Raw genomic sequence first — 14,996 nt, forward strand, 5'->3', positions numbered from 1 at the left:
AGAACGTATAGCTTTCAAACAAATTGTGAAACAATTTGAGTTCACATTAGCTTCAGACCACCTTGTTAAAAGGACTATTTCGCTTTATCAAACTTTACTGAACCCCTTTGGATTAACAAATCCGGGGGGCAAATATTGCCCCTTAATGTAAAAGTTAATTTCTGACACTGCTGACTCTGACTTTTGTGTGTCAAAGTGACTTTTTTTCTCATTACAGTAGGCTAATTTCACATTACAATAATCACAATTTAGGTGGAATAATGTAAAAAAAAAAATAATAATAAAAAAAAATAATTTTTCTAAATAAGCCTAAAATGATTTTGACATGTTCTTGACAGGTTTCCTGTGATTCATCCAGACATTTCTGACTTACTCTGGATTGAGAATCAACACCAGTATACAGTGTGGGATGAGTCCGTTGCAGCAAGCGGACACCTACTCTGCTCTCTCTCTCTCTCTCTCTCTCTCTCTCTCTCTCTCTCTCTCTCTCTCTGATAAACTCAGAGGCTCAGCTGACTGGTTTGCACATTGCTCGTGCTGGAAGAGTCGGCGAGTCTTCACTGTAGCTATTTACGCGCATCATCAATCGCTCATTCCGTGGTACTGTAAGAAGTCTGAGCAGATCTGTTCTTTTATCAAGCACAACTGAGGCTTGCTGACAGTTTTCCGCACACTCACACACACACACACACACCAAACTGTAATTGCAGTGACTGCCTGGAGGCGTCGGTAGCTTCTCTTTCTCATAGACACTCACAGGGTAACATTTATAAGACAAAAGAGCGAAGATACGCATCGCGCATCATTCTAGCGGACCGGATTGAACACCTGGACTTTGCGTGGCTCCAACCGAACCAAATCTGAAGGTTTGGATAAGAAGAGAAGGGATAAACGGACAAACAAAGCAACAGGAGGTGCTTACAAACAAAGTGCAACTGGATATTGAGCTGGAGACGCGCTGGCTGGATTGTGGAAACCGAGCTTCGCCCTATCCATGGTGCTGAAATGATCTGATCTATCACCGAACCCACGAGGCAGAGTTCGGAACGGGAACACAACAGCTCATCATCTAGACAGGTTAGTTCTGATAATAATAATTATACATTTGATTTGTATAGCACCTATTATACTTAAAATTAAACTCAAACTGCTTCGCATGTCAGAACATGAACATATTTAGAAAATAATAAAAAACAATAAAACAGCTGGATTGACGAGGAAATAGTAAAATATGTACAAAATCAATTGATATATATGGATTAAAATAAATAAAGAGACTTGCCGGTACACTTTACAGTAAGGTTCTATAGTACCTTAACATTAGTTAATGCTCAACTGACCACTTTTTTTTTACAGCATTGTTCATTTTAGTTTATAATAACATTAAAAATTGTATATTCAAAAAAAATATTATTAGTGTATTTGTATATTAGTATTACCAACACACTCTCACGGCGAAATCGTCAGTTTTTCCATGTTGGTTAAAAGTAATGTACATGTTAACTATTATGTTAACTATTAATGTATGCATATGCAACCTTATTGTAAAGTGTTTCCAACTTTATTTTAATCAAAAGCTAAAGATGTGTCCTAACAAGCTTTTGAAAATGTAATTCTTGGAACTTGAAATCGAATATTAATCGGTAGAATGTTGCACATATTTTGGGCATAATGACTTAAAGGAGCTTGAGCTTTTTTGGTTAACATTACATTGAAAAACAAAAACAGCATTTGAAGAGCTTAAAGTACAAACAGTATTACTTTCATGGTGTTCACTCTGAAAAATGATGGCCCCTGATTCTTTAGGTTCCGCATTTAAGCATATAACTTAAGTTTTATCAATAATTATTTTTTTGCTTAATAGGGTGCTTGAGTTGCTATAAGAATATGTTTCTTTGGAGATTAAAAAGTTCTTGATTTTCCTTATAGGTTCATCAGATCAGCATTGGTCATTGTTTCTGAAGTGTTTTGTAAAGAACTAAAGAGTAAATTTATTTCTGTAAGGAATAAATAAAAGGTTCTCCTCTTGCATCAAGCTAAAAAAACAAACAAACAAACAAAAAAACAATTGGAACCTTTAATTTTAAGAGTGTAGTGCTAAGGGTTCTGGACTGGTAACTTAAAAGTCTACTGTATAGGTTCAAACCCCACAAGGAGCTGATACATTAAGTATAACTTTTTTGTGCAAGACACTTTAGCCTCAGTTTACTTCAGGAGTAGCCTACTTAACCTGCAATAGGTAAACTTACTGTAAGAATGCTAAATGACTAAATTGATTATGGTAATTAGCTTCAATCCATTCAAGAATTGGAAGGTTAACTAAAGTTGCCTGAAGATATGATAGCTAAAAAACAGGAGGTGTAAAGTAAAATTACACACTTACATGTGCTCACAAGCATGTAGCACTTATGAAGTTCATTTAATCCGACCAATCACACTGCCAGAGTAAGCGTATATAAACAGCTGCTTACCTCTACGTGGCATCGAGTCTTCCGGCATCCCTTCACCTCCCCTTCTCATCCTATCTGTTCATCAATAACTAATCTAAGTCCAGGGGTGGGAGGTGGGGGGGGGGGGGTACTGGGGTATTCGAGCTCAGGTCAAGTCTCGAGCCTCGACCCCCTTTCAGCCACACACGTTTACACCATCCTCAACGCAGGATTACATTAACTTTCGAACTACTGAACTCGTGTTTCTGGTTTAAAGTTGGCTCCTTAAAGCTGACTGTCTGTCTTCACTACCAAGCCAATGCCAAACTGTGAAAAAAAGGCTTCAAAGTTTTTATTCCTCTGCCAAATGTGGATTATCAAAATAGTCTCACTCTGTTTTCTCCAAGAATAGTTGAGCAAAAACCCATCTGTCACAGGAGAGATCATAGTCTTAGAGAACGATCATGGGCAAAAGAGACAATTTTGGTTATAAATGAATTTTGACTAAATGTGTAGTCCCTGCGTGTTGTCTTTCTTTTAGGGTCTCAATTTTTTTTCTGTTTGTAAACATAAGAAATGTGACTTGATTGAGTGCATAAACCATGCATAAGCAATAATCTAATTCATTAACTTATTAAAGAGATTTTATAATTACTTAACTTTTTAAAACAGAGAAGCTTTGTGTTTTGTTTTTGTTTTTTGCATGACAATCAGGCAGATTTAAATTATTGCAGGGCTCCTCAGGCACTGAGAAAATCAAGAGGTAATATAAATTAAAGATGTGTTGTGATTTATCTGCATTCAGATATCATACTCATTGTTTTGTTGTTATATCAGCGCAGGTACACTAAGAAAAGTGAGTAATTCTATTAATCCTTTTTAAATAAACTTTATTCAGTCTGATATTTTCCAGTCTGTTCGCTAAAGAAATAGTTTACCCAAAATTGTAAATTCTCTCATCATTTACTCACCCTGCCATCCCAGATGTGCACAATTTTCTGTCTTCTGCAGAACACAAATGAAGATTTTTAGAAGAATATTTCAGCTCTGTAAGTCCATACAATTCAAATGAATGGTGACCAAAACTTTGAAGCTCCAAAAAGCACATAAGGGCAGCATAAAGGAAACCACACAACTCCAGTGGTTTAATCCATGTCTTCTGAAGCTATCTAATTTTTGGTGAGAACAGCCAAAAATGTAGCTCCATTTTCACCATACATATTGCTATTGCAGTCTCTAGGCATGATCATGATTTCAAGCTTGATTACACTTCCTAGTGCATAAAACATGCACAGAGCACTAGATAGCACTAGGACGTGTAATCAAGCTTGAAATCATGATTGCCAAGGAGACTGCTGTTGTCAAGATTTATAGTGAAAAAAGAAGAAGAAAACACCGCACACCTGATTATCAGTAGGTGCGTAGGAAAAAAACACTTAAGCAAATAAACAAGAAAAAGATCCCGCACATGGCTACTGCTTAGGAATATGCAATTTAATTAGTACAACATTTCGGTCATGCGACCTTCGTCGGGTATTTAAAAGCCAAGAGAGAATCACCTGCAAATTTAAAATGTAGAGTGGCCAGTCAAGAACAGTTACATACACTCATGAACAATGACAATCAAAAATAGTGTAACAATCTAACCTTTATTCCACAGAAAGACAAACAGAGAGGAATACACCTCCTAGTAGACATTCCAGACATCACTAAGTTCAAAATACCATGTCCAGTAGACATCGGGAGAAATCAAACAAATTACTAAAATATAATATTTATCCAAAAACAAAAATACTAAAATATGTACTCCCCTTAATACAACAGTTCTTTATCTAGATAACATTAACACTTAGTATACATTTACAAATATATTTGTATACAAAACACATCTAAATTTCATCATCACAGCATAACATTAAAAGGAAGTGCATCATTACTGGGGCTAACGTTTGGAGAGTATAAATACAAAACACCTCATGTCTTTGTAGTATAAGGTTTATGTCACCACCTCTCGGTGGCACCTTTACCTTTTCTATGCCAAGGAAACATAAAGTGGAAATGTCATAAAATTATTAAAATGCACCGCAACTTTGTACTAATTAAATTGTATAGGCTATTTGCAAGCAGCAGCATTGTGGAGGATCTAATTTTTGGGTGAGAATGGACCAAATGTTATTCCTTTTTAATTATAAATCATGCCATTATAAAATTAATGTAGACTGCCAATTAATATAGATGAATCTTTGATCGTATCAGAAGATTAAAGTTAGTTGGACCTTTTAGTTTTAGTTTTTAGAAATATTTAAAGATTTATTATATAAATGACACCTCGCATGTAACATTTAAACTTTTATTATAAAGTGTTTTCTTTTGGATATTTCATCAAAGGATGGCCTTATACATATCCACAGAGGTCTGGGCTATGGAACGAATGCCCACTCACCCTAGAACTCCCCCTGCATGTTAACACGAGACTAGTGAGATATAATCACTTACTAATCTTGTGAGTTCAATCCAATATTTCAACTTTAATGTCATGACCATGTAACACTGGGAAAGCCAGGAGAGCCAGCATTTAACAAATGTGAGCTTCACATTTCTGCTTCTACACTCTCCGGAATGCTGGATTGTTTTTTGTTTTTTTACTATGGGCAGTCAGATATTTTGTGGTAATAAACATCATGGCTGTTTCCAGGCATATGCGAACTAGGCAGTCGCCTAGAGGCCACCTGCTGGGGACAGCAATAGGAATCTTGCCTAGGGCGCCAGAATGGTCTGAAACGACCCTGATCAACATCATTCCATAAATGCTGTCGATAAATAAACCAGAACCTTCCTTTAAGCACAAGTCTACATTTGCTCTCCATTTTACATCATTGTTATCTTGCAGAAACAATGAAAAGAGATCTCTTTTGTGACTTTCTGTACTCTGTTAGCATGCTGTATCGTGGTGCTGCTGGTGTACCGCAGGGTTCTGACGCACACAGCCTGCGCTGACAGGTTGTTTCAGTCAGTGTGTGTTAGTACGAAGCATCTCTGCGCTGGCGTGCTACCAGCAGGCAGAACATACAGTCACAGTCCAGATGGCTACAACGTCCGCCGTGTTCCCACAGACCTGTGTAAAGATCCGCTCCAAACTCTGCTGGGGCACAGTGGAGTGCTCAATGCAAAGAGAGTTTGTGTGAGAAAGAGTCTGAATATTTATCCAAATCATGTCATATAAGTATGACAATGTGATATGAGTGTGTGAATATGTGCATTGTGGCGGGGTGAGCAAGAGACAGACACAGTGGGTGTGGCGTCAAGCCTCGGAGAGGCATTTATTAGGAATTATAATAAACATGAAATGTCCAAAAAGTGGGAATAAATAGTGTCCAAGGGGGAAAGTGTTCCTAATAAAGGGGAATCAGGCATCCTCGCGGTGAAAGGTGCATGTGTAGGAAGGGGTGGTGTCCACAGGAATGGTCCCGGACGTGGGCGGGGTCCGACAGCTGCTCACTCTATCCTCTTTGGCCCACAGTATGAGGGGTGGCAGCATCTTTAGCAGCCTGTCTTCCTAAGGGCGGAGGCGAGTGTGAGGGGAAGGCGGCCCGGCATCCAAGCCTGATGGCCGCGACGCGAGCGGTGCTCCCTGGCGAATCCTCTTACCTGCACCGGGGTTTCTGAGGGAGCGGGTCCGGTGCGCATCTAACTCAGACGGTACCCTCTCCACTCTGCTTCTGGAGCCTGTGAGGATGCCAGTGTGTGCACACATGGAGAATAGAAGCCGGCTTCCTTAGAAGATGCGCGCTCTGTGTTTATTTGGCAGCGGTGACAAAGCTAAACACATCTCAGGTGTGTCCCATTCCCATTGCCTAAACGAGACTTATTAATTTTGTGCCTCTTCTCTCTCCTTCCTACTCCCGTCATGAGCCTGGCTGAAGGACAGCCCTCAGAGGCAGGGCGACAATGACGAGAGGGAGGGGCGGGTCGTTCCCGTCGGCACCTCCTACCATGCTCCTCTCCAGACACGGAGTACTCTCTAACATTCCAGCTGAAATAAAGATTCGCCCGACCGCACTTGCCGTCCGTCATTCTGAGCGATCTACATTCACTCAGCAACAAAATATATGAGCTGCAAATGTACACAAGGTACTCTCTTGAATTTCGTGAATCCTCAATCACGTGTTTTACCGAATCATGGTTAGACCCCTCCATGCCGGACACCTCATACCACTTGAATTGTTTCACATTAGTGTGGGCGGATAGAACTGGAAACTCTGGTAAAGTGAAAAGAGGAGGAATTTGTGTATATCTGAATGACTGCTGGTATAGTCAATACAGTGTAAAAGATGGGATCTGTGATGCTATATTGTGCATTCAACTCAGGCCATTCTATCTGCCACGTGAGTTTATTTGCATACTACTTTTTGTTTTGCCCCTCCAAGTGGCACAAGTTCAAGAGCTGCTGGCACCATTGCGGAATGTGTTCACAAACTGCAGCAGCAATACCTGGAGGCACCGGCACTTGTACTTGGAGACTTTAACAAATGTACAATTGAACATGTAATCCCTGGGTTTCACCAATATGTGATACAGGGGAAAAGAAAAGACAGGGTATTAGATAAATGTTATGTAAATCTGAGTGGAGCATATGAGTCCCGTATTCAACAACCTATTGCTGGTTCGGACCATAATCATAGATCTTGTTATTAGGATATACTTTCACTAACCGGGTTGGTATTACCATCTATGTTATCCTCTCGAAACACCCCCCAAACAGTGCAATCAAAACATGCTTGGAGCTTGTCTATATTTTCTTCTGACCATATTCTTATTTCTTTGTTTGCTGGTTTACTTCTTTTTAACTTAGTTTTATATGTTGGTATATCAAGCTTTTAATTAATAAGAAGAAACTGGCTTTTAAGAACAAAGACCTCTGTGGATTCAACAGGCCAGGAGGGAATTCAAATGTCAACTGTGGAGAGCAAAACAGGATCACAGTCATAAACTAGAGGAAGCCTTTAGTTCAGTAAGCTCAAAAACAGTGTGGAACACCATGAAGTGCATGGTAGGGAGGACAGAGACTAAGAGACATATTACTGTAGAGAATGAATTTGAATTTGCAAATAGATTAAATTCCTTTTTCACTAGGTTTGAAGTAATAGATAACAGGGAAATGTGCTCCTGCATTCTAAGGGATGTCTCCTTGTATAATGAACAGAAAGTTAACATCAGTGAGGCAGATGTGAGAAATACCTTTGGCATTCAAACAGAGTGACAGGTCCTGATAACATATCAGCTTTATACTGAAGACCTTTGCCAAGGAATTGGACCCTATCTGGCAAAGGATTTTTCAGTGGTCAATGGACACACATATAATTCCAGCCAGGTGGAAACTGTCCTATATTACACCTATACCTAAGATAAGGTATGTCATAAAGAAGAGAACGATTTACAGACCAATTGCCCTTACCTCAGTTCTAATGAAATCATTAGAGAGGATTGTGACCAACAACTTAGTAACCTCTTTAGAAGATACCTTAGACCCTTAACAGTTTGCTTATGAAACCAGTCGAAGCACAGAGGATGCTATCATTACACTTGCACATGTAATTAGCAAGCATCTGGATAGTCCACGACTTACTTACACTAGAGCTTTAGTCCTGGACTTTTCATCAGCATTTAACACCATACATTGTTGTTAAAAATGCTGGAGCTCAAGGTTAACTTGTTTATTGTTTTTTGGTTTCGTTCATTTCTTACCAACAGAACACAATGGGTGAAAGTTAACAATACTCTCTCTTCATGTATAACAACAAATTGTGGGGCTCCACAGAGCTGTGTGAGTTCACCAGTACTGTTAACTCTTTACACAAGTGACTGTGTTACCTGTACACCTAATTATTTCACTGGCAAATATTCAGATGACACAACATTAATATCCCTCTCAGAGTGTGGTGTAGATTTGTATCAAAAGGAGGTGAACAGACTTATTGAATGATGTGATAAAACTTCTTAATTGCGAACACAGACAAAACTGAGGAGACTGTATTTGGCGTGTCACAGGACAAGTGTCCCCATAAAGTAATTGTTCAAAATATTCAAACAGGTTTCATCCTACAGGTATTTGGGCATATATTTTGATTCAAATCTATCTTGGAGTAATCACATTGACTATATATGCAATAAGGTGCAACAACGCATTTATTTTCTCAGAAGACTAAGATATTTTGGTGCGAGTAAACAAGTTTTACATCTGTTCTACTGTGCAGTTATTCAGAGTTAACTACAGTATGGGGCTACAGTTTGGTATAACAGTATATAAGTACAGCTTAAAGCAAAATTAAACAGATTACTTAATGCCTGCTCAAAACTTGTAAGAGCACCCGTTCTTCATATGTTCCAAAATTAACATTATAAGAGAGTATTAAGACAAGCACACAATATTATCTCAGATAACCACTGTACAATTGATATCGACTTCTACCCTCAGGAAGAAGGTTTAGAATACCAAAACACAGAAGGAAACAATTCAAATGCTCCTTTTTTTCCAGAGTCTATTAGACTTCTCAATGAGAAATGTTTGCATGTATAATGTAACATATATTGTCTTCCCCTGCTATTATGGTACATGTATTTGTGACTTGTGATTGCGACTTATGTTGTGTAGGTATATTGAGTAAACTGTCCTTTGTGATGTGTGTATGTGTTTATATGATGGTGAGGACCATGTACATCTGCCGCAATACAAATGTCAGAGAAATCAGACAATAAAGTACCAATCAATCAATCAATCAATCAATCAATCAATCAATCAATCAATCAATCAATCAATCAATCAATCAATCAGTTTCTTCTGTGAACAGAAAATTTAAAAGTCATGTTCTACATTTTTGGGTTTAATCAAGATGTAAGTCATTGCTACATTAAAATGAAACTTTAGTCTGGTTTGATTTGTTATATTTGCAATGGAAAGAAGAAGAATGGCAGAGAAAGACATCTTATGTGGAAGTTTTGGCTTTTAGCTGAAAAACTAATTATTTCTGTGTCTGGGTCCTTTCCAGCTGAATAGAAATGCAATTGACATTTCGATAATAACCCATATCAACAGACCTGCCTTTTTAGTGGACTTTAGAAATATCAAGTCTACCTGACTCAGTATCATTTAACAGTTTTGGCTGCACATTTGTGCTCCAGTTGAGAGTTGGTCTATGCAGTTACATTTCACACCTTGTTTGTTTTTTGTATTAACAAAAATTATCCTTTTTTCCCCCCTCTAGAATATGTTTCTAGTTTGAACACCAGCCAACACTACTACCACCATTCAAAATCAGTTTTGTTCTCAGTTAGGATATTGTTTATACATTGTCAGAACAACTGTAAATACTGTATGTCAGTTCTCGAATTCTCTGCAAGTTCAGGAATCTCTCACGAAAGGCAGTGTGTTACAATGATTTTAGGGTGTTCTTGGATGTTGCTAGTTGGTTGCTTACTGGCCTCAAAAAAGCCCATCACTTAGTCTCAATGATATTCTGGCCATTATATGGTCCATCTGGTAAAACTAGTAAATCTAATAACTTTAAAAAGTAATAGAACACCTCTTCTCAACAAGCTGCACGATCTGAGCTACCATTCATATCCATAGCACTATAATCAACTATAGGCAATTATAGCCATTATAGCATAACACCTTTAAATTTCGGTTCATCCAATCAGATTTTAGAGCAGGAACTATATGTTATAGAAAGTGAGCTTTAGAATTCTATCAAGAGTTCATGAATTGTCTGCAAGCTGTTGACTGAACATTCTAGAATGTGGCGTGTAGCTGTGCGATGTGTGCATGTGATGTTCAAGTGTGTAGTAGACTGCAGGACGTGTGCGTGACAGCTACAAGGTTTCTGCTTTGGAAAGAGCCACCTGAGAGCCACAGCACAGCATGACAAACACCAACACAGACTTCAAAGACACATCCTCCCTCACATCACACAGAGAAATGAGAAAGATGAGGGCCACAGTACAGGAAAAAAAAAGGAAAAGTGTGAGAGGTTGTTTTAAAGGGATAGTTCATCCAAGAACAATTCATCATGTAATTGTCCTCATGTCCTTCCAAACCCAAATTACTTTATTTATTCAGTAGTTATTCAGAAATGTTATATATATATATATATATATATATATATATATATATATATATATATATATATATATATATATGTGTGTGTGTGTGTGTGTGTGTGTGTGTGTGTGTGTGTGTGTGTGTGTGGCGTCAAGTCTCATAGATACATTTATTAAAAATAATAATAAACATAAAATGTCCAGGTGGAATAGTGTTAAATAAGGGGGAATCTGGCATCCTCGCAATGAAACGGGGCTCTGTGTAGGTTGGGGAAGTGTCCATGAAATGGCAGCATAGTACATTCTTCAAAATTTCTCGTTTGGTTTTCCACGGAAGAGAGAATGTCATACAGGTTTGAACAACATGAGAGTGAGTAAATTATGACAGAATTTGTATTTTTGGGTGAACTATTCCTTTAATCCCCCACAGCTGTCGCTTATGTGTTCCATCTCTGCTCTGATCACAATTAATTATATCTCTCCAAGCTATAAATACACTCAGCCTTGAACACGTTCCTCTTTTAGGCCTGGAATCTCGGTATTGCTCTCTCCATGAGCTGATCATCGACTCAAAAAACCAGTGTGTACACCCACACACATGAAAACAAATGAAAAGCTATAATGGCTTTTCAGAATCTAAAGAATGCACATTGCAGCTCTTATAGAAAAACATTTTCTGTGTTGTATTGTAAATAAAATTGATTCAAATGAAGTTTATTGCTTTGCAACTAATGCATTAAAGGTATCCATGGTTTACCAAGGCAAAATAAAAAATATTTTTCTTCACTTGAACACCTACCTGTAAAATGCCTTAAAATGCTGTTTGGGTAGGCCACTCACCAAGAATTGGAACAGGGCTAGAATTATGTCCATGGTTTCCCTAACCGAAACCTCTACCAAGCTCTGTTTTTCACGTGACATGTAGACACATGTGAATATTCCATTTAGGTAGTGTAGAATCATCCATAGCTTTGAAACACAAGCCATTTTGATTCTAGTAATGTTCTTGACAAGTTGTCTTAGAGTCGGCCGGTCTCGAGAGAAAAAACACCCCCCACCACTTCACCTTTAATGAGGACGAAAGGTCAGAGCTTTATAATTCATCTGGGATGTCAGACAAACCCCCAACGACTCAAGTTTAGAAGCTGGTATGAGTGAATAATGCATAAAGCATCTCCTCGTGCCTTCAAACAGTTTGTTTGCTTGGTTTTTTTCCGGCAGATATCCGGTTACTCTGACCATTAGACCTCTGCTGTCACTCCCCAATCAAGAAACCTCTGGAAAATCCTTGAAAAAACATTAGAATTGTAGAAATGTTTTTGTTTACTAAACTTAAATAAAAATGAGTGAAATTATAAATGCACACTGGATAAAAACGAAACCTCAAAATATGGATAAAAAAATTACATTTACTAACTTAAATACTAAAGGGATTGTTCATCAGAGAAAAATTCTGTCATCATTTACTCACCCTCATGTCATTTCAAGCCTGTTTGAATTTCTTTCTTCAATGGAACACAAAAGAAAAAGTGTCGCAGAATGTTAGCCTCAGTCGCTATTCACTTTCATTGTTTGGAAAAAAGATGCAATCAAAGTGAATGGTGACTGAGGATAACTTTTTGCCTAACATCTCCTTTTGTGTTCTTAGATATGACTGGAGCAAGTTTATTATTATAAGTTAACAGTAACAAAAGCTATTATGAAGCTGCAAACTAAACTACAGTAAATGCGCACTAACAGCCACATTTTAAACAGCCACACAGTCGTTCACTCAGAGCCGTGATTAACTGCTCTAGAGGAATCTGTTTGGTACACTGAATACTCCAGTGAGGTAAAGCAGCTTTAAGCTTTAAGAGCGTTTGTGTTGGCAGAGGAGACGGCAGGAGATATTGCGCTATTAACGAGTATTAAAGAGAAGAATAGTGTAATGTGATGCGCTTGGAAAGGGATTAGAGTGAGAAAATGGAGAGAGAGAAAATAAAAGGGTGCGGGAGGAAGATGCCACCTAAAATGCACAGCCTGTCAGTCAACACACGGCAGGCCCATTGAGCAATACAGCACTTGAAAATCTTAATTAATGTTAACTGTATAATTTTAAAATGTAAAGTTTTATATGTTATATAAGTGCTGTCAGTTGATTAAAATATTTATTCAGGATTAATCGCATGAATCTCATATTTATTCACGATTTTTTGCAGATGTTGAAAGTGCTTAAATTTGATGCTGTTTATAATTTTTTTCCTGTCAAAATGCATTTAGTTTCTTCTTAGACAACAAAACAGTATGTAATAATAATGTTTTATTTAAATTTTTCAAAGTATTCCACTGTATAAAGATAGAAATGCACTAAAATAGCAATAATTAAAGAAACTAACCGTTTCCCACAGTGTAAGTGTAAGTGTAAGATTGACAAATTAAAGGTACTAGTCCCCATAATTAAATCTCTTAAACCCTCATCCCCCACAAAACTGAACGTCTTGTTTTGCTCTGAGTGTAGCACTGTGCACATAAATTATACTTCATCCGAATTGTCCGGTAAGACCGAAGCTTAACACAGTGCCTGGGAAACGCTGATGCTTCGCTACAGTGAGTCATGTGAATACAGCTTTTCATACAAGTACCATTTGGGTTTGTTTTGTACAACAACAACAACAAAAAAGTTTCTTCATGACTTGATCATTGACATTGAATCACTGTTGTGTGCATTTGTGGTTTGTGCATCAGTGCGTTGACCCCTGGACACATCACCAAAGCTCTGCCCTATTCCAGCCATTGTTTAGAACTCACACTGGGCTGAATATAAAATGTCAGAATCTAATGTAAAATTGGTAAATGTATTAATTGTGTTTAAAAAAATGACGCTTTAAACATTTTAAATGAATCACATGCATATTTCAACAGCTCTAGTTAATATTAATTAATGCATTATGAACTAATAATGAACAATTGTACTTTTTTAAACTAACATTAACCAGGATTTATAAATGTAGTTAATACCTAATGCATTTACTACTGTTAACAAATAGAACCTTGAGTTAAACTTAAACTACTTCAAAGAGTTCTCATCAAAAAATCCTCCTCGTGCAGCAATGACAGCTTTGCAGATCCTTGGCATTCTAGCTCTCAGTTTGTCCAGACACACAGGTGACATTTCACCCCACGCTATATATATATATATATATATATATATATATACACTACCGTCAATAATTCCCATAGTTCCATTTATGTTATTCCATAGTTTTGATGACTTTACTATTATTCTAAATGTGAAAGAAAAAAAATTATAATAAAGAATGAGTAAGTGTTTCAAAACTTTTGACCGGTAGTGTATATATATATATTTAAAACTGAAATGTGCAATTTCAGCACTTTTAGCATCACCAAAATGAATTGCAAAAATAATTATTTTAAATCAGATTGTCTGAACACTCTCCCCGTCTTCCATTGGTCAACAAACAAATAGTCCCGCCCCAAACTCATGCCATTGGCTGAGCCTGTGTCATTGAAAAATGTACACAGAGAAAAACATTTGAAGTGGCTTTTTGACCCGAAAATTGAGGCTGAAGCTCAAGTTCATCCTCCAGAGCGTCTCTACGTATCATTTAGGCATTACATTTCTGTGTTAACTATTGGCACGGTTTTAGAAAGGCTGCTTTACCTACAACAGTAGTGTAAAAAAAACGTTTAAATAGCTATTTGGCTATTGGCTGGTGATCAACCAATAGTCTGCATATAGGTTAAGTAAGTTGAAAGGAGAGTCGTTTCAGAGGTAGAGGAAGTTATTACATTTTAAAGAAAGATAACGATAATTTTTTTTTTCTTTGGAATAACATGCACTGATGAATCAATAAAACCAGGAACATGTATTAAGAAATCAATTTTGGGTTCATGTTGATTTTAAAGTTATGCTATTGTCTTTGACACACAGAGTCTTGTGTCTAATCTTATGTTACTTCAAGAATACACAAATGGTTTGGTTTCTTGTACACTAGTCTAGGAGGTGACTGATCACAACAATGCAAGGTAGAAGCGGATTTTGCTGTGTTGAGATGATACAGATGTTTATTTGATATCATTAAAGTTGACAAAACTGTAAAAAAAAAAAAAAAAGAAAAGAAAAAAATGAGGGATTCATTTTCACACTGTTTAATGAGGTTGCCATGCAGTTTTTGCATTGTCAGGGCTTCTAAAAGAGATAATGCCCTTCTTTTCACGGTGTGAAGTCGCCCTGTGCGCATTTAGTGACAACACTCATTCATCTTATTGCAGGTAGAGGTGTGTATGCGTGTGTGATACACAGCAAATTTGATCTTTCTTTCCCTCTGCAATAACCAGTGAAATACTGAGACAACTGAGGTAGAACCAGTGATCTGAGAAGAGTTTGTGTCTGTCAAGGGAATTCAGATGTGAACGCAAGGGGCAAGGTCACAGCAAGAGGGACACTAAGCCACATATCTGTAACTCGGT

General features: G+C 37.5%; 1 protein-coding gene across 3 annotated transcripts in view; it reads left to right on the forward strand.

Moving 5' to 3' along the window:
* The first annotated feature begins 551 nt into the window (after positions 1 to 551).
* Positions 552 to 14,996, forward strand: part of LOC127416607 (carbohydrate sulfotransferase 8-like) — a 242,775-nt gene continuing 228,330 nt past the window's right edge. For all 3 annotated transcript variants that reach the window (XM_051656036.1, XM_051656038.1, XM_051656037.1), the window contains exon 1: positions 552 to 1,077. The gene's annotated coding sequence lies outside the window, so the exon portion shown is untranslated. The remainder of the gene's footprint in view (positions 1,078 to 14,996) is intronic.

The sequence above is a fragment of the Myxocyprinus asiaticus genome, chromosome 26, assembly GCF_019703515.2.
Source record: "Myxocyprinus asiaticus isolate MX2 ecotype Aquarium Trade chromosome 26, UBuf_Myxa_2, whole genome shotgun sequence".
NCBI classification, from domain to species: Eukaryota; Metazoa; Chordata; class Actinopteri; order Cypriniformes; family Catostomidae; genus Myxocyprinus; species Myxocyprinus asiaticus.